This window comes from Peromyscus californicus, unplaced genomic scaffold (genome assembly GCF_007827085.1).
Source record: "Peromyscus californicus insignis strain IS unplaced genomic scaffold, ASM782708v3 Scaffold_6__1_contigs__length_162567912, whole genome shotgun sequence".
Classification (NCBI taxonomy): domain Eukaryota; kingdom Metazoa; phylum Chordata; class Mammalia; order Rodentia; family Cricetidae; genus Peromyscus; species Peromyscus californicus.
In genome coordinates this window covers 65915040-65940101 of record NW_026294584.1, presented here as the reverse complement: position 1 = coordinate 65940101, position 25062 = coordinate 65915040, and the positions used below count along the sequence as shown (strand labels likewise).

The 25062-nt window shown below is 44.6% G+C and overlaps 1 pseudogene; it reads right to left on the bottom strand.

Moving 5' to 3' along the window:
- Positions 1-1166: 1166 nt before the first annotated feature.
- Positions 1167-11431, bottom strand: LOC128098878 (replication factor C subunit 3-like; annotated as a pseudogene).
- Positions 11432-25062: the final 13631 nt, after the last annotated feature.

The window sequence follows — 25062 nt, the reverse complement described above, 5'->3', positions numbered from 1 at the left end:
AAAGTATTTCCCTTAATTAGATAAAGATGTCTCAATAGTCCGGACGAGGTCATTTTGTGATGGGTCTAATCTGAGAAGGTGACCCCAAAACATGAGAGTGATCAGACAGAAGGAAACCTTGGACTGGTGCCTGATTGCTCCCTTGAGAGCTTCTCATCCATTCGAGGTCTTTAATGAATCCACAAAAATGCTTCCGAAGATTCAACTGGCATTTAATGCAAACCATAGCTCTCCATGGTGGTTTGATTGTGGAACAGTTTAGGAGTACAATTTCAAAACTTTGGGACATTTTCTAATTATGTTTTTTCATTGCCTTACAGTTTAACTCCACTGTAGTTATTGAATGTTGTCAACATAATTTAAAGCCTCTGAAAATTTTTGAAATCTTCCTATAAGACTAACATAGAATGTATTTGGTAATGTCCACTGTTAACATAATGCATTGGCTCTCTCGGGTTAGTATCTAACTACACCCTTTATGATCTTTGAATTGTCCCCCTTTCTGTGGTTCTTACATGTAGTCAATATTATTAGCATCATATAGCTGTTGGATTTTTAGTATTTGTTCAGTTTAACGGTCTTCTAGGGATTCGATTGTCTGGCTCATGTTGATTGTACAGGATTACTGATGGAGTTGGCCTTTAAACCACCATCTTTTGCTCCCTGCTGTTTGCTTCGTAACTTGTTCATTTATTCTTTGTCCTTGCATTCACTCTTCCTAGTCTTTTTTCCCTTTTAATCACATATTTTTATGGTTTTATTGCTTTATGTAGTTATTAGGTGTTTGGTTATAAATGTTTGTACTATATTCTCTTAGCATTTCTCTGGAGAGCATGTGATTCACTTAGTACAGCACATCCACCTCATGTTGTTGTCATGTATTTTATTTAAACATATTATAATTCTCATAAGACATTGTTGTGGCTGTTGGAACATGAAGCAACCAAGTTACATATTCGTATTTTTTTCAGTGTTCTTTCTTTCTTTTAGTTACATGTTAAACTCCTAAGTTAACTAGCTTATTTAAAAACTTTGTTTGGGGCTTAGGATTCTGGGTGTTTTGGTTTAAGACTGAGCAAGCTTACAGCTTTGGGTATCTAGTGAATCATGGTGGGACAGTGTACCCAGAGCAATCCACTTCTTTTTTTTTTTTTTTTTTTTTTAGGTAAATAAAGCTGATTTATTACACCCACAGCCCAGCATCAGTCTGTATAAACTCGACTTCTGAGGTACTTGGAGGAGCTGCTAGCTGCATCAGAACATCATGCCTTCCAGTCTGTCCTCCATGAACTTCTTATAAAGTGCCACAACTTGGCCACAAATGCCTCCAAGTGATACACGGCTTTGCTGTGTCGATGTTCATAGCAGGCTGCCATCTGCGACACTTCCCTTCAGCTGCCCGTCACAGTTCTGTAAGAGCTCTGAGAGTAGGCCCTTTGTTATTATCTCAGGAGGAGTACAGGGAGGTCGAAGCTTGTAGCGCCCGCCTCGGACTTCAAGGAGCCTTTGTGGAGTCTGCTGACTGACAATAGCATTTGTCTCAGGGGGTTCTTGGTCTTCTGTAAAAGGTCATTGCTGTACTCTGCAAGCTTCACACATAAGTAAGGCTTTCCTGGGGTTTCTGCAGGACTTCTGCCAGCCTGTGAGCCAGTTTCGAAGGAAGAGCCAGACCCTCCTTGCAGACAGTGGATAATACACTGCAAATATCTTCAATGCTGGGAGCAGGCACACGAACTGCCAGGCACCTACTGCATAGATGTGGAATTACAGCACACGATCAGCCTGCAGGTGGACATGCACTCTCCATGGTTCTGCACAAGGCATGCTGAGCATCCTTTGTGAGTTTGCCCACCTCTGTCAATAATACCACTTTGCGGCTCTGTGTGAGCTGCTTCAGGCTGCTGTGACTGTGCCACTGTCTGCAGCATCTCCTGAGTTACGACCCAGTGGCTGTTTCCCACATCACTGGGATTAACTTCAAGGTGGTAGTTACTGGCAATGGGGCTGATTTCAGTGTTTTTGTTTTTGTTTTTTCAGATGGAGTTGTGATAGTTTGATGCTCAATTCTCAATTTTTCCACCCTGGCACCATGAAATTCTCATAGGATACACGTAATTCTTGTCTTTTTCCAGCACCTGATGGACCATATACTAGAAGGTGAGGGAAGTCACCACACTGCACTAGGTTGTGCAGCTGCGCCACTGGTTCCTCGTGATCATCCAGCCGGGCAAGGGAGCACGGCCCATACTTGTCCACCCAGAGGCTCATGGCAGCTAGAGTTCCACCCACGCGCCTGCCACCTAGACAGAAGACGAGTTTTCCCGCGAGCGCCAAACCGCGCGTCCGCAATCCACTTCTATCACAGGCCAGGAAGCAAAGCGAGCGAGAGCCGGTAGCTTTCCCAGCCCTTTTGAGAGCGTGCCCCCAGTGACCTAAAGACCGCAGGATACACTGCCTCCCAAGGGGTCCCAGCGCTTCCTACCAGCAAGACCCTGTAGACCAGTCCTTAACACATTTGACCTTCGCAGGTCACTGAACATGCAGCACATGTGAACACACATGATCAGCTTTTATGTGATCAGTTCCCTCCATATGTAAACTTTCCTCTAATTGTTCCAGTATTACACTTTGGTGAATTGCTTTCTAGTTGTCTCAAGCTTCCTTTTGCCTTCCTTCTAATGACATTGTAAGGAAGTGTAGGACTGTAGGTTGACAGTTTTTCTTCCCTCACTGTGAGATGTTATACCATGATCTTTTGACCTCCCTAGCTATCTGAGTAGTTAGCTGTCGGAATGGCTGTTGCTTCTTGGAAGTTAATAAGTGTTTCCCCCAGAAGCTCCCTAAGTTTTCTCATAATCTTGAATTCTAGAAGCTTCACACAAATATATTTATTTATTTATTTATTTTGGTTTGTTTATGCCACCTAGAATGCGCCAAGGTTCTTGAATCTGCAGAACAATTTCTTTTCAAGTTTTGGACAGATCTTATCCATTGTTTCTCCAAAAACTGCTTTTGCTCCTGCCTGTTTCCCCTCTTCCTTAGGTTCCAGTTAAACACAGGCGACCTCTCTTTGTTCCACAGAGCTCTTACCCTTTGTTTCAAACCTTCTTTCCAACTGTGCGTGCATCGTCGTGTGTTTTCTGTTGTCTTGTCTTAGAGTGTAAACATCATCTCCTCTCCTCTGCCCAGCCTGTTGTTAAACGCAGCCAGTGTGTTCTTAACCTCAGGTGCAGTGAGTGTTCATTTGCTTCTCTGTTGCTGTGGTAACACACTGGCGGAAAACAGCTTGGGCACAGAAGGGTTGATTTCACCTTGTGCTGCCAGGTATGTTAGTGAGAGAAGCAGTAACTGAGGCAGAGACCACAGAGCAGTGCCGTTTCCTTGATCTTGTCCAACTACCTTCTGAAGACAGTTGGTGAGGGCTTTGTTCCGTCTTACACCTTGCTTTTGGTCAACGTTCTCTCACAGCAACAGAGAACAAACTGGGACACCATCTTTGTCCCTTAGAAAATGCTCATGTGTCTTTTGCACACACTCAAATGTCAGCTCTGAGTCTGGCCTTTCGACCATTGTCGCTCCTTCTTCTGGTTCATTTAATACATTAACTAGTTACCTTAACGTCTGCCCTCTTCAATATCCAGATCACCCGTGGGTCTCCTTCCTTGTTTATCTTTTCTCTTGATTACGGTGAACAGTCATTCTTCCTGCTTCTCTCCATGTCTAATGGCTGTTTTTGGTGTATGCCAGAAATGCTCTGTGGGGGCACCGTGGAGGCTCCACCTGACGCATGCTCTGGAGAGGGTTTCCACAGTCCTCTTTGGAAAAGCAGAAGAGATGAGGGTTTGTCTCTGAGCAGAAGAGGCCTTGTGGCCAGAACTTTAGCTTTGGTAAGCTGTATACTGGCTCTTCTTACCTTTCCTTGTTCTCCAAACATAGCTCTCCTCGGCTCTGGATTCGGACCCGTGGGAGCTGTGTCTCCTCGGTGCTAAGGGGCTGTAAAGAACTTAGCACTGTACTTGGAGGTTCGGAGTTTGGCTCTTTACCTTCACATCCTTTGCCTCATCACAACTTCAAAATCCAGACGCTGGCCTAAGGGGTGGTCGGCTATTTGTCTGAATGGCAGGACTTGGTACGAATTTTTAGAACTAGTTAGATTTTTTCTCTTCAGCATCATGAAACTAGAAGGACTTTTGTTATGCCTTGTAGAATCCTTCAGCCAAATGTCCCAGCCTTCTTTGCATAGTCCCTGAACTCAGATGTCCCATGGGGAAAACCAGCTAAATTTAGCACAACTCAAGTTTCTAATTTCTCACACAAGCCCACATGACTGCCAAGTCTCGCTGGTTTCTTTTTCTCCAAAACGATTCCTTCTTTAAAAGAAAAGTCTAGTATTTTTGACGTTCAAGCCCAGATTCATAAAATGTCCCCAAAGAAAAAGACAGCTGGTCACTTACGGAGCCATCATCCCTGCTCATTTTCTGAGATCGTTCTCGTGCTCATTTGTAATTTATCTCGCTCTGATTCTTACAACGGGGAGTCTAGTCTCCCTTCATCTACTACACTTTTTTTCAGAATCAGAAAGGCCACTAACATGGTTCTAACTTCAAAGAGTGAGGGGCCATGGCCTGCCACTAGTGCTTGGGTTCCAGGAGGGGTAAATCCACACTGTGGTCCAGACTTTGGCCTTCAGTTGCAGAGGCTCTGGGAAACTGAAATAGCGCTGCCATGGGAGCCGCTGCTTCCGTGTAAGGAGCAAGGCTGTTGGAAGGAAGGGAACCTTGGAATAAACTGTGCGTGTCGTCATGGCAACAGTCTGAGCGGTGCAGTGCCTGGAGCCCTCCATTCTCCTGGACATGAATTTTCGTGTGGTCCACAGGTGGAAAAGGAACGCTCCCCAGTCTGTGGGTGCTCTTCAAACAAAATTAAATTTCATTCAGAAAATTAAATACATTTGCCCTCCAGGTTTCATAGAAGGAAATATATTTATTACATGGTTACTCCTAGTGGTATAGCCAAGTACTAGGATAATATCCATTCAGAACTGTGAGACTTTGAACCTGGAGTTTTATACAGATAACTTCATTTTGCTTACAGTGTCTTTTTTCATATATATGTATATGTGTGTGTGTAACACTTCCACTCTTCTAACCCTTTTTAGTCATTTCTATCATAGTATGGAGATTTATTATTTTATTCAATTATACTTTATATGTATGTATTTTTTAAGAACAATATTAACATTTTAAACAAGAACCACACCTGTTGTTCCGTGACTTTTTAAGCTTTAGTTCTTCATTATATTTTGGTCAATTGAAAGATGTCTTTAATTCACTTCCTTTAGAAGGTATATTGGTATTTCATAAATATTTGAGTGCCTGACCACATCTCCAATTCTCTTTATGAATGAAAAGAACTCTCAGAATCATCCAATACATGTTTTGTTCCCAAAAATACATGTTTTGTTCCCAAAGTCCTAGAACAGAAAGCGGCTCTCTACCTGAGGATATGTGGGGTTCCTGGGAGCTTTATAGAACACAGTGTTTATCCCTGGCCGTTACAATGCTAGGACCCCCAAATATAGGAAGACCCTACCCTAGGTCAGTAAAATGGGACTTCTAGATATGGGGCTCCCCAAACACACAGCTATTTGAGATGAAAAATCCTTGTTTGCCAACCACATTGTCAATTCCTATGTGAATTTTGTCTTTTATTGTCATCAATGTATGTATACATTCGCTATATATATATATATATATATATATGCATGTATGAATGTATGTATGTATTTGTTTTTGAAACAGGGTCTCATGTATCCCAAGCTATTCTTGAACTTATGTGGTTGAGGCTGCCTTTGAACTCCTGATCCTCCTGCCTTTTACCTTCTGAGTACTGGGATTACAGGCATGTGCCACCACACCGAATTGTATGGTGCTGGGGATTGAACCAGGACGTAGCATGATAGGCAAGCACCGCCTGAGCTACATCCCTGCCTTCTCTGTTTATCTACCCATGTAGTCTCTTCTTTCCCATCATCTCCCCTCTCTCTTACCCTGCATTCTCTCCATGCTGGCTGACCTCTCTACTTCTCCCATTCTGACGATGGGGACGAGTCATTTGACATTTTGTAAGACAGCTTTCTGAACGTCTCGTGGTTGATCTGGCAGTCTTTACACCCCTCCTATCTGCACAGGGTTGGGATTTCACAAAGGCACTGTCACTTTAGTCTTCAAATAAGATCTGTGTGGTCCCCAAGGTGAAGGTTCCTCCAGGAGTACCCCTTCTTCTCTTTTTCTTTAGCATGCTTCCCAGTAAGTCTCATCATAAGCTAGGGTGAACCAAAGTAGAGAAGAAACTCTTTTAAAATCCCTGTCAGGGAGCAATAAATCCCAGCCCTTCAGGACACGCACTCCATCCACAGCCCCTGCGGGCTGACAGCTCCTTCAGAGGAATCGAGCCTTTTTTACCTTGCCTTCTTTTTCTATTAAATGTTTGATGATCTGGGTCAACAGTTTTCCCTGAGCCTGTTCTATTTCCTAGTTTGGGCTTTGAAGTGGCTTTAGCCCAGGCACTTCACTTTCTGTGTCCAACCTGGCTAGGTGTCCCCGAATCCTGACCTCTTTCCTGTCCTCCAGACTTCCCTCTGTCTGCCCTCCTCTCCTGCAGGCCTCCTCCTCTAGTTCTCTCTGTCTCTGTCTGTGTCTGTGTCTCTGTCTCTGTCTCTGTCTCTCTCTCTCTCTCTCTCTCTCTAGTTCTCTCTCTCTCTCTTTCACTTTCAGCCCGCCCCTCTCTCTTTCTGACACTCTCCCTGATTCTTTCTTTCACCCTTGTTCTCTGACTCTCAGGCTCCTTCTCACCTCTGTAATTTGTGGAATGACCCCCCTTCTAACCTTTCTGGTCCCCGCTGTCACCTGCACAGAGGCATGTCTCTGTATTTGTAATCGTGTAATCATGTAATCTTATGAGTTGCTAGAAACAGAAACCACCTCTAACTGGTAACAAAAAAAGAAGAGGAACTTACTAGAGGCTGACAGAGATCTCTCACAGACCGAGAGTTAGATAATAATCCACAGAACTGGCTCAGGAGTCCAGCTGAACTCAATGTCAATGCTTCCTAACTTGCCTGTTTTTGTCTTCTGGGTTTCAAGTCCCTGGATCCCCTGTGTGCGTAAAGATGCAGGGGTGTGCTACGTAAATGAGACTGCTTTTTGTAAGTCTGTGTCTCCAGGACTGTCCCGGAGCTGCACATCACAGTGAACTCCAGCCCAGTCCTCCGACTTATCCTACACTAGATCCCTGGAACGGACTGCAGGAACAGCTACCGTCCTCATCTTCCCATTAACATCTGCTGCTCCTCACGGCCCCAGAGTGGCACACAGCAGGAAAGGCCGGTCCAGGTCCCCTGACTCTTCCAACACTAAACCTACAGAGTCTCTTGTTGACGTTTCTACATGGCTGGAGTCATTAGTCCCTCGCCATCTTCTCCGCACACAGCATATCAAGTCACAATCCCACTAAACCAAATCTGCATGCAAGTAAAAATAGAAAAACAACCAATCAGAAAAAACAAAACCCTCGGCAATAATTCTAATAATTCACAGGAATTTTCAGCTGGAATTTAGTTTCGAGCACAGTAAACAGAACTGTATACTTAGAGTAAGAATTGTCTATTCATCTCTCTCTCTCCTCATTGAAAACATTTTGTGGTACCAAGTGTTGTGTCACATGCCTTTAATCCCAGCACTTGGGTGGCAGAGGCAGGTGGATCTCTGAGTTCGAGGCCAGCCTGATCTATAGAGTGAATTCCAGGACAGCCAGGGCTACACAGAGAAAAAACAAAACACAAAAAAAGAAAGAAAAAAATCTTGTGGCACGGAGTCTGGGCTGATTTCTATTGAGGGCTACACACAAAAACGTGACCAGTATCAACAAAGTCCTGACTTTGAATCCTGTGGTTTAACAGAAATCAGTGATGCCAACTGTCTGAGTGCGCTGACCGAGAGGTACCAGGGTCTATGATGACAGTTACTGGAAGTCAGCAGCGTGCCCTGCCCTCCCTCTCCCCAGGAGCTGATGCCTGTGTTGAGGTCAGACCAGGAATGAAGATGTCTGGAAGGGAAACAGCTTCTTCCAGACAGCCAGCAGCCTGTGCGTGGGCTCAAAGGAGCCTGGTGCGTTTGAGGAACTGTGAGTCCAGCTTTCGGGGCTCAAGTGTAGCATTGAGAGGAGCAGGGAGGAGGCCATGGCGCAGCAGGTGGGGCCCTCCAAGTGAGCAGGTGACAGACTTTGCTGGGAAATCACTTTAAGTGACAGTGTAAGATGCTCTTGTTCAGGATTTAAAATGATCTGCCTGGCGGCCCTTAGAGACTGTTTGGGAAGCACTGGATGAAATCTAGAAACAGCCACGTGAAATGTCCATCTAGCCATCCACTTGGCAGAAAGCCATCATTTTCTCATCATTTCATGGCGATTTTCATTTTAAACCTGTCAGTCATCCTAGCTCAGAGGTTGTATGAATAAAAGAGCAACAACGTCAAGGCAGGGATTTGCCCCAGATAATGAAACCATGATGTCAAGTATGAATCAAGGATAACTCCTAGGTTTCTCACCCCAGCAAGTGCGCAATGTTGGGAGTGAGTGTGTAGCTGTGCCCTTTACCTCTCTCCCCGAGCAGGCTGTCCGATGAGGAGGAGCCGTGGTGGTTTACCCTTGCCCCAGTTTCTAACTCAGTGTACGTATTTAATAGGTTCCCTCTACTACATCTCCATCAAAATGTGATCACCATTCCTTTTGCATGCTTGTTTATTTTTTTTAAGCCTATAAATATTCTATTTGGAGAACTGCAGGGAATACCAAATTTAGGCACTAAATCACCGGAAAGGTATCCCTCAGGGTTCTGGGGCATTGCATGACTCACTCTAACTCAGAACACATGGAGACTTTTTAACTGGGATTTTAAACCATGGCTATTGTTTCTGATGGAAGGAGAGCTGGAATCTGTCTGCATATCAGTTTCTGGGGAATGGAAAGGCGAATATGTTGGACTCAGAGCTTAGAAGGGACACACCAGGGGCCCGTGTAGCACAAAGACAGAGCTTGTTAACACAGCCGTGTTGGGTGTGTGATTATTTCAACAGGAAACACGGCATGTGGTTCCAGGATTGCAAGCTCACAGCAGCATAAAATCTAATTTTCCTATAAGCGGTTAAGCAACTTATTTCTTTTCTTTTCCCTTTCCTCTTTTTACCCGGTTAGTGTTTTCAAGGCCAAGCACTGCTCGTGGCAAGGAAACTTTAAAAAGCAGCATGGATGTTATTTCTCCTCTCCTGGAGTTGGGAGACAGACAATCCCATACATACAGTAGACACTGGGACAAATTCCTTGAAGAAAAAGGACAATGTGCCAGGTAACAGCATGGTAGGCCAGGGTGGCCCTCCTTGAGGAAATGACAATTGAGCTGACACCTGGGATGCCCCCCCCCACACACCTCCAATGAGCTCCAGGAACCTTCAGTCAGCAGGAGTAGTGTGCACAGCAGAACCTGGAGAGGAAAGGGTGTGTGAGCACCTGGAAGCAGGGTGATCGGGATGCACGTGTAGGGGAAAGGGGCCACAGAACAACACTGTACTGGAGAAACACTTGGAAGTCAGGCCGTTACTGGCCCTCTAGGTCTTAGAAGTAGTTTCAGAACTCAGACAATCACCATCGATTGAAGGTATTTGAATTGTAATGTAAAATTATTTAATTAAAATTATTTAATAATTATGTAATTATTTACCACAAGATTGTCTCTACTATAAGGAGAGAAGTCTGGAACAGGTTCAGGGAGAATGAGGAGGAAGCTCTCAGGGTGTGTCAGTGGCGTGGATGTGGCGTGGTCATGGAGGAAAAGAGAAGTTGGATGGATTTCAGAACTGTGCTAATGGCTGGAAAAGGCAGACTTGGTGTTGCAGGGGTGTGGTGGTGAGAGGGTGTATCCAGGAATAACGTGCAGGTCTCTGGCTGAACAGTTAGGCAGACGTTAATACCATTCAGTGAGTGGGACAGGTCAGAGGAGAATCATGCTTTCGGGAAAGGGCCAGGAGATCCATTTGGATATGTGGAGAGTCCTGTGTGGTGGGCCGTATGGCTTTGGAGTTGAAAAAAGAAAAAAACAGTCAAATTAGATTAATAAGTGTGAAAGTAGTATGTATAAAGAACAGAAAACACTGAAGTCACTGAAATTCACGAGTTAATCTAAAGGGGGAAGAGAAGGGTCAGGGATAGAAGCCTGCAGACATCTGATATTAGAAAAGGAAGAGCCAGGAAAAGACACACTGAGCCAGGAGGTAAATCCCACAGGGGTGGTGCCATGAAAGTCAGAGAATATTTGGTGGCAGGGGGTGTCCCAGGGGGTAAAGTGCCTGCCACCTAAGCAAGATGACTGAGTTCAGACCCTCAGGACCTGTGTAAAAGGTGGGGTGTGGTGGTGTGTACCTGTAACCCCAGTCTTGGGAGACAAGCATGAGCCTGGCAGATTCCTGAAGCTCATTGGCCAGCCAGCCCAGCTGAATCCATGAGCTTGAGGCTCAGTAAGAGACCTGTCTCAGAAAATAAAGGTGGACGGGCTGGTGAGATGTCTCATTGGGTAAAAGGTGCTTGCGGCAAAGCTTGATGATCTGAGTTCAGTACCTGGAATCCATCAACAGTAAAAGAGAATAACTAGCTCCACAAAGTTATCTGATTTCCACATATGTGCCATGACATGTGTAACACACAACACACACACATATATACACTAATATTTTTATTTTTAATTTTTTCATATATATGTGCTGTATTTCTATCATTTCCTCCCTCTTTCTCTTTCCTCCAACCCCTTCCACATACCCCTACTCTGTGGTGGTTTTGTGTTCCCCAAAATATTGTGTACCTTAAACTTATCTGGGGTCAGAGAACAGAAAAGCCACAAGATGCTTAGGCTAGAAAATGTTAGCCTTTAATCCTAGCATTCCAGAGACAGAAGTCCCTCTGGATCTCTGTGAGTTCAAGGCCGCATTGGAAACAGCCAGGCATGGTGACTCACGCCTTTAATCCCAGAAAGCAGCCTTTAATCCCAGGGAGTGGTGGTAGAAAGCAGAAAGGTTTATAAGGCGTGAGGACCAGAAGCTAGAAGCATTTGCCTGGTTAAGCATTTGGCTGGTTAAGCATTTGGCTGGTTAAGCATTTGGCTAGTTAAGCTTCAGGCTCTCGAGCAGCAGGACACAGAAGCTTCCAGTCTGAGGAAACAAGACCAGGTGAGGAATTGGCAAGGTGAGATAGCTGTGGCTTGTTCTGTCTCTCTGATCATCCAGTGTTCACCCCAATAACTGGCCTCGGATTTGATTTTATTAATAAGACTCTTTAAGATTCATGCTACACTACTCCCTCTCAAATTCATGTCTTTTTATTTAATTATTATTATTTATTATTATTATGCATATATATGTATGTATAAGAATAAATGTATAACTATAACCTGCTGAATCCATTTAGTATTATTCACATGTTTATGTTTTTAATGTTGACCACATGACATTGGGTAACCAAACAGGGGCCTCACCACTGGGGACGGCTAGTTCACCCTCTCTCAGTAGTTAGAATTGCCTGTAGCTCTTCATCTAGCATGGAGCCCCTGAGGTTCCCCCATCCACCATGGCATGTCAACTGGTATCACTGTTTAGGTCTTGTTTAGTTACAGTTACCATAGCTGTGATGAAACATCATGACCAAAGCAATTTGGGGAGGAAAAGGTTTATTTGGCTTACTCTCCCACATCACTGTTCATCATCACGGGAAGGACAGGAACTCAAACAATGCCAGAACCTGGAGGCAGGAGCTGAGGCAGAGGCCATGGCTTGCTCTCCAGGGCTTGCTCAGCCTGCTTTATTACAAAGTCCAGGACCCCCAGACCAGGAATATTCCCATGCGGGGCCCTCCCCCATCCATCACTGATTAAGAAACTCATCTACATACAGGCTTGCCTACAGCCCGGTCTTATGAAGGCATTTTCTCAATCGAGTTTCCCGCCTCTCAGATGGCTATAGGTTGTGTCAAGTTGACATCAAACTAGCCAGGACAGCAGCTATAATAGAAAAAAACTTTAAATAATAAAAGTGGAGAGAAATTGAGGGAAGATACGCAATATTGACCTCGGGCTTCGGCAGCTGCGCACACATGTACATTTACATCTACATGCATGTGTACGCATGAGAGAGAGAGAGAGAGAGAGAGAGAGAGAGAGAGAGAGAGAAGGTTGGGAGAAGAAAGTGTTTGCTAACTCTTGAACTGTGCTGAGATCTCTATAAATTATGACATTGCAAAAGGCTCAGTATTTGGCCACATGGAGATCACAGTGTCAGGAAAGAATAGTTGGAGGTAAGAAGGTATGGGGAGCAAAAGCAGTTTACTGCTTCAGTACCTGTGAGCAGGAGGCGGAAGTGAAAGTGGAGTATGTACACAGTTTTCAACAGGAGTGATTACTGCCTGCTGCCCTGGGGCTGGCCTCACGCCCGCTTACCCCAAACGCCGCGCTCCCCTCCCCCTTTTCTTCTCCAGTCTTTTCCTCTGGGCAGCTGGAGATGTGCACCTTGCCTGCCCTGGGGTTTTTCTAAAGAAGAAAACTGACTGTGAAGAACGTAAGGAAACAATGGTGAGGGGCTGGAGATATACCTCAGATTGTACAGTGTTTGCCTAATATTCCCAAGGCCCAGGGTTTAATTCCCAGCACTGCAAAAAAAAAAAAATGTAATTAATATGTGATGAGTCTTAAACACCAACAAGATGCCGGCCTGGTGTGGTGGCACGTGTTCGAAATTCCAGCAGTTTGGGAGGTGGAGGGAGGAAGGTCAGGGGTTCAAGGTCATAGAGGGGTGGGGAGGGGCTGGATAGTTCAGTCAGTAAAGCTCTTGTCTTACAAGCATAAAGACCTGAGTTTGCTCCCAAGAACCCACATAAAAAATGCTGGCATGGTGGCATGCACTTGCAATCCCAGAGTTGGGGAGGTAGAGACAGGTGGGTTCCTGGGACCCACTCAATAGCCAGCCTGGCCTACAATAGGCAGTTCCAACACAGTGATGGGCTCTGTCTCCAAAAATATAAAACAAAACCAAAAGGCGGGCGGCAGATGGCAAGTCACCCTCTGGTGTCCACATGCATTTGCATACAGATCATGCAAACACTTGTGCTTGCGTGGCAACGAACGGAGAGGCGCAGGCGCGCAAGCACAGGACTGCTAAGCTTTCCGTTTCCAATGGGCTTAACTTAGCCAGCCCTCACTTTGGACTCCTGCATCTTACCTTCTACTCTGGCTCTTTGCTTTGTGGCTAAAATGCCTGAGAAACTCATGTCTTCTTGGCGTTTGTGTCTATGCCACCCACCGCCAGGGGGTTTAAATGGAAAGGACAATCAAAGTTGACAGATCAATACTTTACCCTTTCATCCATTGGGTGGACGTGCTTGAGGCAGATTTCATCAGTCTGATCAGAAGGAATGAGAATCGGGTGTCTGTAAAACCGAAGAAGAGCGTCTGTTTCTTGTTTTGCTGGCCACACCCCCTTGCCAGTGCTCTTAACCACTGAACAATTTCTCCAGCCCCAAATTATTTTTTTTTAACGTGCATTGGTATTTTGCCACTGGTGTCGGTCCCCTGGAACTGGAGTTACAAACAGGTGTGAGCTGCGATGTGGGTGCTGGGATTTGAACCCGGGTCCTCTGGAAGAGCAGTCAGTGCCATCTCTCCAGCCCCTGTTTTACTTTTTACCTTAGCATGGTTTTAGTTTCCCCTCTGCCAATTTCAGATCTGGTTATCCCGTGCTTCTGGCATAGGCCTTGCATTCATTGCATTCCTGTTGAGAATTTAAACCCATGTCCTGATAATGACTTCCAATTCTGCCTGAGAATGGCAGCTTGAAATATCAGCAAGCTATTCCTCCAGGGTAGGAAGCACAGGCTATCATTCCATTGCTCACTGACTGAGTGACTGACAGGAGAATTTCTAACTTAAAAGGAGTCAGCCAGATTACATCATTAATCAAATCTTACTAAGGTTCTCTTATGCTCCAGATCTTATTTCCTTTCTCAGCAAGCATTTCTCTTCCTTGGTGAAGAAGCACAACACCATTGTGAATCAGGGCTAGCTCCAGGCCTTGCTACCATAAGCTCGGGCCCTACCACTGTTCTCTGACTGAACTCTTGAAGTCTGAGAATGAGGATCAGCCTGTCTGGCAAGTGCTATAGAAATCCACTCTAGTGTAGTATCATACAGTAGAAACTTCACGGTATAGGGACTTAAGGCTAGTGGGCGTGTGGAAGGCGGGGACTAGGAAGAAGTGTGTCACTGGGGGCACGTCTTCAAAGGCTCCTATCTTGGCCCAGCTCCTGCCTGCTACTCCTCTGTTTCCCAGCTGCCATGAGGTAAGCAGCCCCCTTTACAACATGGCCCTGCCATGACAATATTCTGTCTTGCTGGGCATCCAGAAACAGAGCCAACAACCACAGGCCGAAACCTGTGAGGCTGGGAACCAAAGTAAGCCCGCCTCCCCTTTTTGTCCCAGAGACAAAAACCAAAGATTCTGTATAAAGAAGGTAAACAGAGCAGGCGAGATGAATCGCAACAGCCTATCGTTTACCCTATTAGATCTGAAATAGTACCATTTCAACATGCAATAAATACTAGAAACACTGAATTACTTACTTTACATTTTGAGAAGGGGAGCTGTGGTGGTTTGAATGTAATTGGCTCCCATAAGCTCATAGGGAGTGGCTCTAATGGGAGGTGTGGCCTTGTCGAAGGAAGTGTGTCACTGTGGGAGCAGGCTTTGAGGCCTCTTTTGTTTAAGCTTGACTCAGTGTTACAGTCCATCCTCTTGCCTTCTGATCAAGATAGAGCCAGCACCATGTCTGCCTGCAGGCCACTGTGCTCCCCCTCCTCACCCCCGTGATGATAATGGACTGAACCTCTGAACTGTGAGCTGCACCACAATGAAATGTTTTCCTTTATCAGGGTTGCCATAGAAACCCTAAAGCAGGAGCCGTGCTGTGAAACCTGCTGTGTGTTTTATACTTCCACCACATCTCAGCCAGGAGCATCAGCACGCCAAGGGCTTGATGCCTTCTGCTCTTTTGGGGCAGTGCTCTTGTAGGATGCCATGGAATCTACCGTTAGAACCATTTTTCTTGCCACAACTTACCAAAGAAATACGATAATAGCCCACCCTAACAGTGACTCCCTACGGCTACCTTTTCTGAAAAATGTGTAAGTGGTCCAGCATAGTTTGGGAGAGCTCTTACAAGATGATGAACTGGTCCAGAATAGTTCAGGAGAGCTCTTACATGATGATGAAATGGACATAACACATCTGGTCAAGGACAACTGCTGTATTTTGGGAAGGAGAGTCAACTTCGAGTATAGCTCCATGTCCTGCTCACACTCACCTACCATCTGATTCCTATGAGCTCCAGGAGACCAGGTGGAGGGGAGGTGGTAAGAAAGAACTGCAGCACACTGCCTTGGTCATCCTCAGAGCACCAACAGCATTCTTTCGGGATCTCTGTAATAGAATAGACTTCAAATCCTCAGTAAGGAGTGGTGTGTTCTGCCTTCAAGTTTCTACAGAACATTGTACAACCTCAGTGTGGTCTGGACTAAGCTGTGTCTGGAATAGCAATGCCAGTTGGGGGTTGAGGGAAATAGTAAAACGATGGTAAAGGATAAAAGAAACACCTTTGTTCAGTGAGCACCAGAGACCGGGAACTTCTAGACACACTGATACAGTGGCACATAGGTGGAACCTGAGCTACATATAAATGTGGAAGACAAAGCCAGCAGAATATAGTTTATTGTTGTCAGGGTGACTCCTGATGTTATTTTTTTTAATAAGAGTACAGGAGAAAGATCTGGTGGAGATATCAGGGAAGGCTACACAGGGCTGGGCAGGCTTGGGCTAAGCTTAGTAGTTTTGATTGAGCAAAGTTGGAAGAATTTGAGTGGAATTGGGAGACCTCAGGTAAAGGAAACAGCTAGGCCAAAGTGGGTCAAAAACATCTGGGCAGGAGCAATGTGGCCTTGAAGGGAGACAGAGGCATAGGGTTGCCAAAGATGAGCACAACCAGGCCATATTGGTCCTGGAATATCAGGCTTTGGACTTTGAATTCTCCTTTGTATGAAATGGGGAAGGCTTTTGAGCAGGGCAGCATTGTGATTAGATTGCAATTGTTGTCAAAGGGGAAATAATTTTGCAGCTAGACATAGATAAAAATATTTTGACGAGAGGTTATAGCCATGAAGACCAGCCTTGTTCACAGGAGAGGGTCAGGACCTACATGAGCATTGGGAAGTAGTGGGGAGGGAGTAAAACTGATTGCACTTTGCACCGATGATTGCAGAGATGGTGTCTGAGTTCCTTTTTATTGCTATGACAAAACATCATGACCAAGACAGCTCATAGAAGAAAGAATTTAGTTGGGTTTATGGAGGATTAGAGTCCATGATGGTAGAGCAAAAGCATGGTGGAAGGGACAACTAGGTGGGAGGAACAACTTGCAAGTTCACATCTTGATCTACAAGTAAGAGAGAAAGAGAGAAAGAGAGAGAGAGAGAGAGAGAGAGAGAGAGAGAGAGAGAGAGAGAGAGAGAGAGAGAGAAAGCATGCACTAGGAATAGCACTGGTATTTTGAAACCTCAAAGACCGACCCCTGTGACACCTCCTCCAACAAGGCCACACCTCCTAACTCTTCCCAAACAGTTCCACTGGGGACCAAGTATTCTAACATATGAGCCTGTGGGGCCATCCTCATTCAAACCACTGCAAATTGGAAGGAAGAGGGGAAAGGTAATGGTTAGAAGATATGTGTGAGGAAGAAAAGGGATGCGAGACTGGGGAAAAAGAAGAGAGAATCAGGAATGAGAGGGAAACGGAGTGGGAAGCTGGTGTAATTGACACAATCCTATAACCCCAGCACTTGGGAGGCAAAGGCAGGAGGGTCACACTAAGTTCAGAGCCAGAGAGGTCACAAAACGAAACAAAGAAGAAAAGGAGAGAAGGGAGGAGGAGGAAAGAAAAGGGAGCCACCGAGGACCCCAAGGTTTAGAGGGTGGCAGGGCACAATGGTGGAGCCTTTCTAGGGAAACCCTAGAATAATCTCTGCAGAGTGTGCTCTGGGTCTTGGGATCGTCTCCCCTTTGATCCACACATTGGAACTGAAAGTGATGGGTCGTGTTTGCTTTGACTGTGACCCTTTCTGGTTGTTACTGGAGGGATTGTGAGCACCAGAACAATTATTGTTACTAAACAGTCCCACAGTAAGGTGAGAAAACATCTGTTGCTAGGAGACATAGTCTACAGTCTTCTGCTGAGAAAGGGAGAGAGAAATAGTTATTCCTATTAAGTCAGCTAATGCTTAAAAGAGATTTTCAATTCAATCCAAGGCAAATACTGTCCAAATTTTAGATTGCTCTTGGACAGAAAGTGGAGTGCTCTAATTCCTGGGCAGCCCCCGAAGGTAGCAGCACCCACCTTTTCATGCCAGCAGTCACTGGGCAGGTCTCTGCTGGGCTGGGTGGCACCTTGGGTATGTCACAGATGCAGCCATGGGGCAGCTGGCCCCTGTGCCCGGTGCTGTGTCCCATCTCCACCAGCCTCAGGCAGGTGCCCTCATCACTCCCAAGTGATGGATTCAAAGCCAAGACTCAGAGAAATGGCTGGAAATGACATCGAAAACCGTCGGCAGGGAAATCTAAGCCCTCACTTCACACTGTTGGACCAAAAAAGAGGAAGAAAGGGGAAAACAACAGAATTTTGTTTCATTTTGTCTATGGATTATATTTTGACCACTTCATGGTTTCTTTTAGTTTTGGTATACTTTGTGGAAGGGATACAGCAAGACATTTGGAAAATGCCTTAAAACCATGGCATTTGGTTGATAGAAAATTTACCCTTTTGTGTCCCCTGGAAGAAATCCAGCGATGGGCTGTTGACAAACATTCCCCTTTGCTGCCCCAATTCCCCTTGAAGCCAGAATGAAGTAATCAAACTTCTCTAAGCAAATACGTAACATCCTAATTTGCATATTATTTCCATAAGAAATGATGCAGGGATTTTTCTCCTCTGGGAGAAACCCAACCACGGACCTTCTTGCATTTCATCTTATATCTTATTTCCTGCCTTCATAGTCCTACAAGATTTTCCCAGCCATTCTGTAATTTCAACCTCCCACCACACCATTCTCCAACTGTCGTTCAACAACCAAATTAAATTACTCAGACCTTCATCCTGCATAACTGCAGAAAATCCACTCACTTTCAGAATATTCCAGAGGACTCCAGAGAGATTTGTTACTAGCTCCTAACAGTTCCTCAAGGCTCTTGCTGGACCGCTCCAAGGGTTAGTACAATCCCTCTCCATTGCCAGCGTAGCTAAGCTGGACAGGTTAATCGGCTTCCAGCAAATGAAGATAAACTACAAACACAAAAGCCTCCTGTGTCCGGGTCCTGGGCAGCTTCCTCCTCCCAGGGGGCCTTCCTCTCTTCTCCCAGGTCTGGCTAGCTGTTGGTAACTGTTGTTTCACTCCCAAAGTCAAGGCCATCTTCACTTCTCCCCAAGCCCCAGGTGCCAAGTCTGGAGGAGGAAAGTGAAAATGCACTAACAACAAACTAACAGAACTCTCTTCCTAAGAAAGCCAACCAGTGCTTTCCTACTAAAGTAGATTTATTAGGATGAAGTCCCTCTCCTTTTCTAGCAATTGTCTCATTTCAAATTAGCCTAGGCTTTATCCCAGGCAATCAAACAGTCCTCTGAAGTTGTCCCAATAAAAGAGACACCTTCTTCTGGAGCTCAGTCAAGCACCCCCCACCTAGCAACAGCCTCAGTCTGTGGACAGAGTTCCCACAACAGAACTATTCTAGAATATTTGCTTCTCTGCTGCTGATACCCTTATTTATAGTCAGTGGAACGGGGCGAATGTGCACACAGGGGCAGGTACTATTCCTGGGATTGAGAACTGGGAAGGAAAAAATAGCCAACAAGGAGATAAGTATTTATCAAGCATAAAGATGTTCACATATACAGTCGGACAAGGGAAGCTGCTACGTTGCCAAATCCCCACACTTAGGGCTCAGATGGATGTCAGACTTGCATCCATTTATTCTGTGTCCTCCGTCAAGTTTCTAAACCAGTAAAGCAGGAATAAGAATGGACCTATAGCACAGATGGTTGTTAAATTAAAAAATAAGAAAACATATAAAGCACTTGACACCTAACAGTGTTCAATAAGCACTCTTCCTACTTCTTACACTAGCAAATGTCTACTGTTATTCCCTATGAATGGGTGCCTTACATACTCCAAGGGTAGCCAAGTACAAAAGGTCCATTATAGGAGCTAAATCCTTCTCCCTTTTGCTGCTCTTGCTCCTTTTTTCATTAATATTTTTAGTTAAAACACAAAACAGTGGGTTTCATTACAGCATGCTTTTGTGTCTGTCATTGTGCCTTGCTCAGACTGTCCCCATCCTCGTCTGTCCCTGTCTCTTCCCCTCCTGCTGTCCTCTTCCTCCAAACAGTCCCTCTCCTGCTTAGAGAATGCTAGATTACTGATGCAGAATTTTCAACGTGTAAAATATTATTAAAATCACTTATTGCCTAAATTACTTATTGCATTAGATAAAATTTATTAAATAAAATTTATGATGAAAATATTTCATCAGACTAAGAGCAAATGCAACAGTCTCACCAACAAAGCCGCCAAGTGACTGGACTGAACTGTGAAATGGTGCAATTTCCCCCAACAAGAGATTCGGGGTCCCTGTTTACCCAGTGACACACTTCTCCTTCAAGAATTGTGGGGGGGGAAGTCAAGCATATCTTCAAAGTTATGGAAATTTTGGTTGTTTTGCAATTACTTTCCTGAAAGTCAAGTTTAACCAGATGTCATGTTCAAAAGAATCTCCATTTCCCAAAAACTAAGAGGCTGAAGGGACAAATGGCTGCCTGTGGTGCCTGTCAGCATACCAAAGCACAAGCTGGCCTCCAGGTCCCTTCAGTATCACAAGTACTTGTTCCACATTTCAAAGACCATGCTGGCATCCTAGCCCTTCCCACCTCCTTCCCTACCCTAAACTTCCCCCAGTTACTCCTTCTCCTTACAAGCCTGCTACTCTGGCTCTGTCCTCTCTGTCTCCTTCTGTCTTCCCCAAACTCCGACCCCACCACGCACCTGTCTCCTTCCTACATGTCTCTCTGTGTCTGACTATGCTCTCCCACACTCTCCTTCTCCCTCTCCCTCTCTGTAGGCTCCTGCTTCTCTCCTGTCAGGTCCAGTCTGCTGTCCATGTTCAGTCTACTTCTTTCTCTCTCTGCTCTGGATTCTTCCAGATGCCTCTGGCTGTTCTCTCCTGTCTAACAATAAAAAAATCTTCCCCTTAACCACACCATTGAGCAGTCATGTCGTCAATTTGTACATTGGGTACCCTGGTTTTATCCAGCAACTATCAACCAGAAGAATCTTTCCTTCAAAGTGCAGATCAGATAAGATCAGTGCTCTGTTGACTTCCTGTTGCTTCCTAAAGAAAAGCAAACTCTTTCCATAGCCTATCCAGGCTGACTTGGCCTTCTTCAGCCTGGAATTCTCTTCCGGGCCATTGTCTGGCTGGCTCCTTTCTGTCCTTTACGCCTCAGCTTGGGCGGCTCTTTAACCGGCTCTTCTCTGTTCACCCACTCTGAAGCATCTCTGTTGTGGGTCTTTGCCCCACAACTTTTCATCTTCTTATAACCCATATGCCATGCTAAGATGCCTTGCCTAACCTCTGCCTCTGTCACTGAGCTCCATGAGATTTCAGAACTTGTCCAACTTCTTTCTGGTCTCAATATTTCAAATAGCATCTGGTACCCAGTAGGCTCTCAGTAAATACTTGTTAGGTAAATTGTATCTGTAGTTGAGCCTAAAGATGGAGTCAGTTGAGCACATGACACTGCTCTGGTCACTTGTCACCAGTTCACTGGCATTTCTATGTATCAACCTATAGAAGATGAGAGGAAATGCATCCTTGCTTGTTGAGTTGGGTTCAGTCTACAGGGACAGGCTAAGAACAAAATGTCCATGATCCACCATCAAGGGAAGACAGTAAGTTACAAAGTAGTATGAGGCATGATCCTTGTAATACTCATAACACATGTGATTGGGTGAATCATATGTTTTAAATGTGTCTACATACAAATGTCGGAGAAATGGCTAGGAAAAATAGACACACAGTTGTAAAGAGTGGGTCTTCCTGGGAATAGGATTATAAATAGACTTTTTTCCTTTAGATTTACTTGAACGTTTTTGTATCAGCATAATAGCAACATAATGTGTCAGCAAAATAACATTTTGTGTCAGTCACTTACATTGATTATATCACTTACATTGATTTTTTGTTTGTTTGGTTTGGTTTTGGTTTTTCAATATAGGGTTTCTCTGTGTAGCTCTGGCTGTCCTGGAATTCGATCTGTAGACCAGGCTGGCCTTGAACTCATAGAGATCCATCTGCCTCTGCCTCCTGAGTGCTGGGATTAAAGGCATGCGCCCACTGCCCAGCTTTTATTTCTGGGATTTTGGGGGGTTTTGTTTTGTTTGTTTGTTTTTGTTTTGTTTAGTTTTGCTTTGTTTTTACCTGTTTAACCTTTTTTATTTATTTTTTATTTTGTATTTATTCTTCTCTCATATATTATATGCTGACCACAGTTTCTCCTCCCTTCTCTCCTCTCAGACTGTCTCTCCCAGATCCACTGCTCCTCCATTTACCTTCAGAAAAGGGAAGCCCTCCCAAGAATAGCAACCAAACATGGCATATTATGTTACAATAAGACTACGCGCATCTCTCTTGTATCAAGGCTGGATGGGACAACCCAGTAGGAGGAAAAGGACCCCAAAGCAAGCAAAAAGGTCAGAGACAGCCCCTGCTCCCACTGTTAGGAGTCCCACAAGAACACCAAAACAACGTATATGCAGAGGACCTAGGTCAGCCCCATACAGGCTCCCTGATTGTGGGTTCAGTCTCTGTGAGCCTCTATGAACCTTGGTTAGTTGATTCTGTGGCCATTTCCTTGTGGTGTTCTTGACCCCTCTGGCTCCTACAAACCTTCTTCTTCCTCTTCCACAGGATTTCCAGAGCTCCACTCTTGGGCATATACCCAAAGGATGCTCCATCCTACCACAAGGACACTAGCTCAGCTATGATCATAGCAGCTTTATTCTTTTTTTTTTTTTTTTTTTCGAGACAGGGTTTCTCTGTGTAGCTTTGCACCTTTCCTGGAACTCACTTGGTAGCCCAGGCTGGCCTTGAACTCACAGAGATCCGCCTGGCTCTGCCTCCCGAGTGCTGGGATTAAAGGCGTGCACCACCACCGCCCAGTGAGCAGCTTTATTCTTAATAGCCAGAAACTGGAAACAACCTAGACATCCCTCAACCGAAGAATAGATAAAGAAAATGTGGTACATTTACACAGTGGAGTGTTATTCAGCTGTTAAAAATATATATCATTAAATTTGCAGGCTAACGGATGGAACTAGAAAAAAGCCATCCTGAGCAAAGTAACCCAGACACAGAAAGACAAACATGGTATGTGCTCACCTATTTCTGTTTTTTTTGTTTGTTTGTTTGTTTTTTGGTTTTTCGAGACAGGGTTTCTCTGTGTAGCTTTGCGCCTTTCCTGGGACTCGCTTGGTAGCCCAGGCTGGCCTCGAACTCACAGAGATCCACCTGCCTCTGCCTCCCAAGTGCTGGGATTAAAGGCGTGCGCCACCACCGCCCGGCTCTATTTCTGTTTTTAAAAGAAGAAAAATGGGTTTAGCTATAAGAAATTTGATACTTGAAGTGTATTTCAGGATCTGAACTGATAGCCAACAGAAAAAGATCTACAAGTGGCCTTTAAAACCAGAAGATGTTCCTGGTTTCTGCAGTCACTCCAGGTTATATACTCATATCTGAAGACAGGGAGCGAGGAGCCTTAGATGAGACAGCAGGTGGCATTTGTCTTCCTGGGTCTGGGTTACGTTACTCAGTGTCATCTTTTCTAGTTCCATCCGCTTGCCTGAAAAGTTCATGGGGTTTTTTTATTTTTTTTCTTACAGCTGAATAGACTCTCATGGTGATATGGACCACATTTCCATCATCCATTTGTCTAGGTTGTTACCATTTCCTGGCTGTTGAGAAGAGAGTAGCAGTGAACATGAATGAGTATCTGTGGGGGAGGATGTCGGGTCTTTTGGAAAAATGCCAAGGAGTGGTATAGCTGGGTCATATGGTAGATTTATTAGCTTTTTAAGAATTCACCACACTACTTTCCTTATTGCAATCTGCCCCCCACAGTGGACAATGGCTCCCTTCCCCCACATTCCCCAGAATTCGTTGTCAGTTGTTTTTAATTGATCTTTGCCATGGGGTAAGATGAAGTCCCAAAGCTGGTTTGATTTGCAGTTCCCTCATTGCTAGGGATGATGAACATGTTTTGAGATGTTTCTTAGCCTCAATCACACACAAAGAACTCCAGGCAACTAAGTAGTGCTAAGGGAGGAGACATCGTCCTACCGGGGAAGAACACTGTGCATCTGACGAGACTTGCTTGCATGAGCAGGGGGCGGGGATCATTCACTAGAGCAAGAGCCACTTACTAGTGGCTACAGCATGAAGAGAATGTCTCCTCCTCTCCAGAAGCCACTGGCTGCCTTCTGCTTCCTCAGGGACAGGTGGGGCCTCAGGAGCTCCTCCCTCAAGAGATTAATATCTTGTAGTACATTTTAAAGGGTGTAAAATTCAAATTTTAGTCTCTATTTTAAAAAGTTTTCTTAGACATTGGTGATGCTCAGTCAGTTTTCGTATTTCCTGTGGCTGCTTCTACATCACTACATTATTATTGGGAGTTGAGAGGGTCCATACAGTGGGCAGCATTAAGCTTATCATCTAGACCTCTATAGAAAACATTTGCTAATCTCTGTTAACTGAAACCCATTGATCATAACTATGTCTTGATACATTCATTTTGTCTGTGTGGACATATGTAAAGTGAAACACTCTACCAGGCAACCCATGCATGGGACCAGAGTATATAAAGAGAATATATACAGGTTCTAGAGTATATAGAGGGAGAATATTCAGATCTAGAGGATATAGAGGGAGTATATTCTGGTTCTAGAGTATATGGAGAGAGTATATGCAGGGTCTAAAGTATATAGAGGGAGTATATTCAGGGTCTAGAGTATATAGAAGGAGTATATTCAAGTCTAGAGGATATAGAGGGAGTATATTCAGGTCTAGAGGATATAGAGGAAGTATATTTAGGTCTAGAGTATATGGAGAGAGTACATACAGGGTCTAGAGTATATAGAGAAAATATATTCAGGGTCTAGAGTATATAGAAGGAGTATATTCAGGGTCTGGAGTATATAGAGAAAATATATTCAGGGTCTAGAGTATATAGAAGGAGTATATTCAGGGTCTGGAGTATATAGAGAAAATATATTCAGGGTCTAGATTATATGGAGAGAGTATATACAGGGTCTATAGTATATAGAGAAAATATATTCAGGGTCTAGATTATATGGAGAGAGTATATACAGGGTCTATAGTATATAGAGAAAATATATTCAGGGTCTAGATTATATGGAGAGAGTATATACAGGGTCTATAGTATATAGAGAAAATATATTCAGGGTCTAGATTATATGGAGAGAGTATATACAGGGTCTATAGTATATAGAGAAAATATATTCAGGGTCTGGAGTATATAGAGGGAGTATATTCAGGCTCTAGAGGATATAGAGGGAATATATTCAGGATCTAGAGGATATAGAGGGAGTATATTCAGGGTCTAGAGTATATAGAGGCCAGTGAAAACTAGAGCCAGGGAGCCCCACCTATCGGGCCATGAAGCCAGTCCTCTTCCCTACTGGGTAAGGCTTTTTGAGTGTTTCTGGTTCAGGGAGGAGTGTCCACACCCCTGTAACCCCTCACCTAAGCTCTGTAAGGAAGCCCAATAAGTTCAAGGTTCCCTAGAACCTTTGGCAGAACTGTGT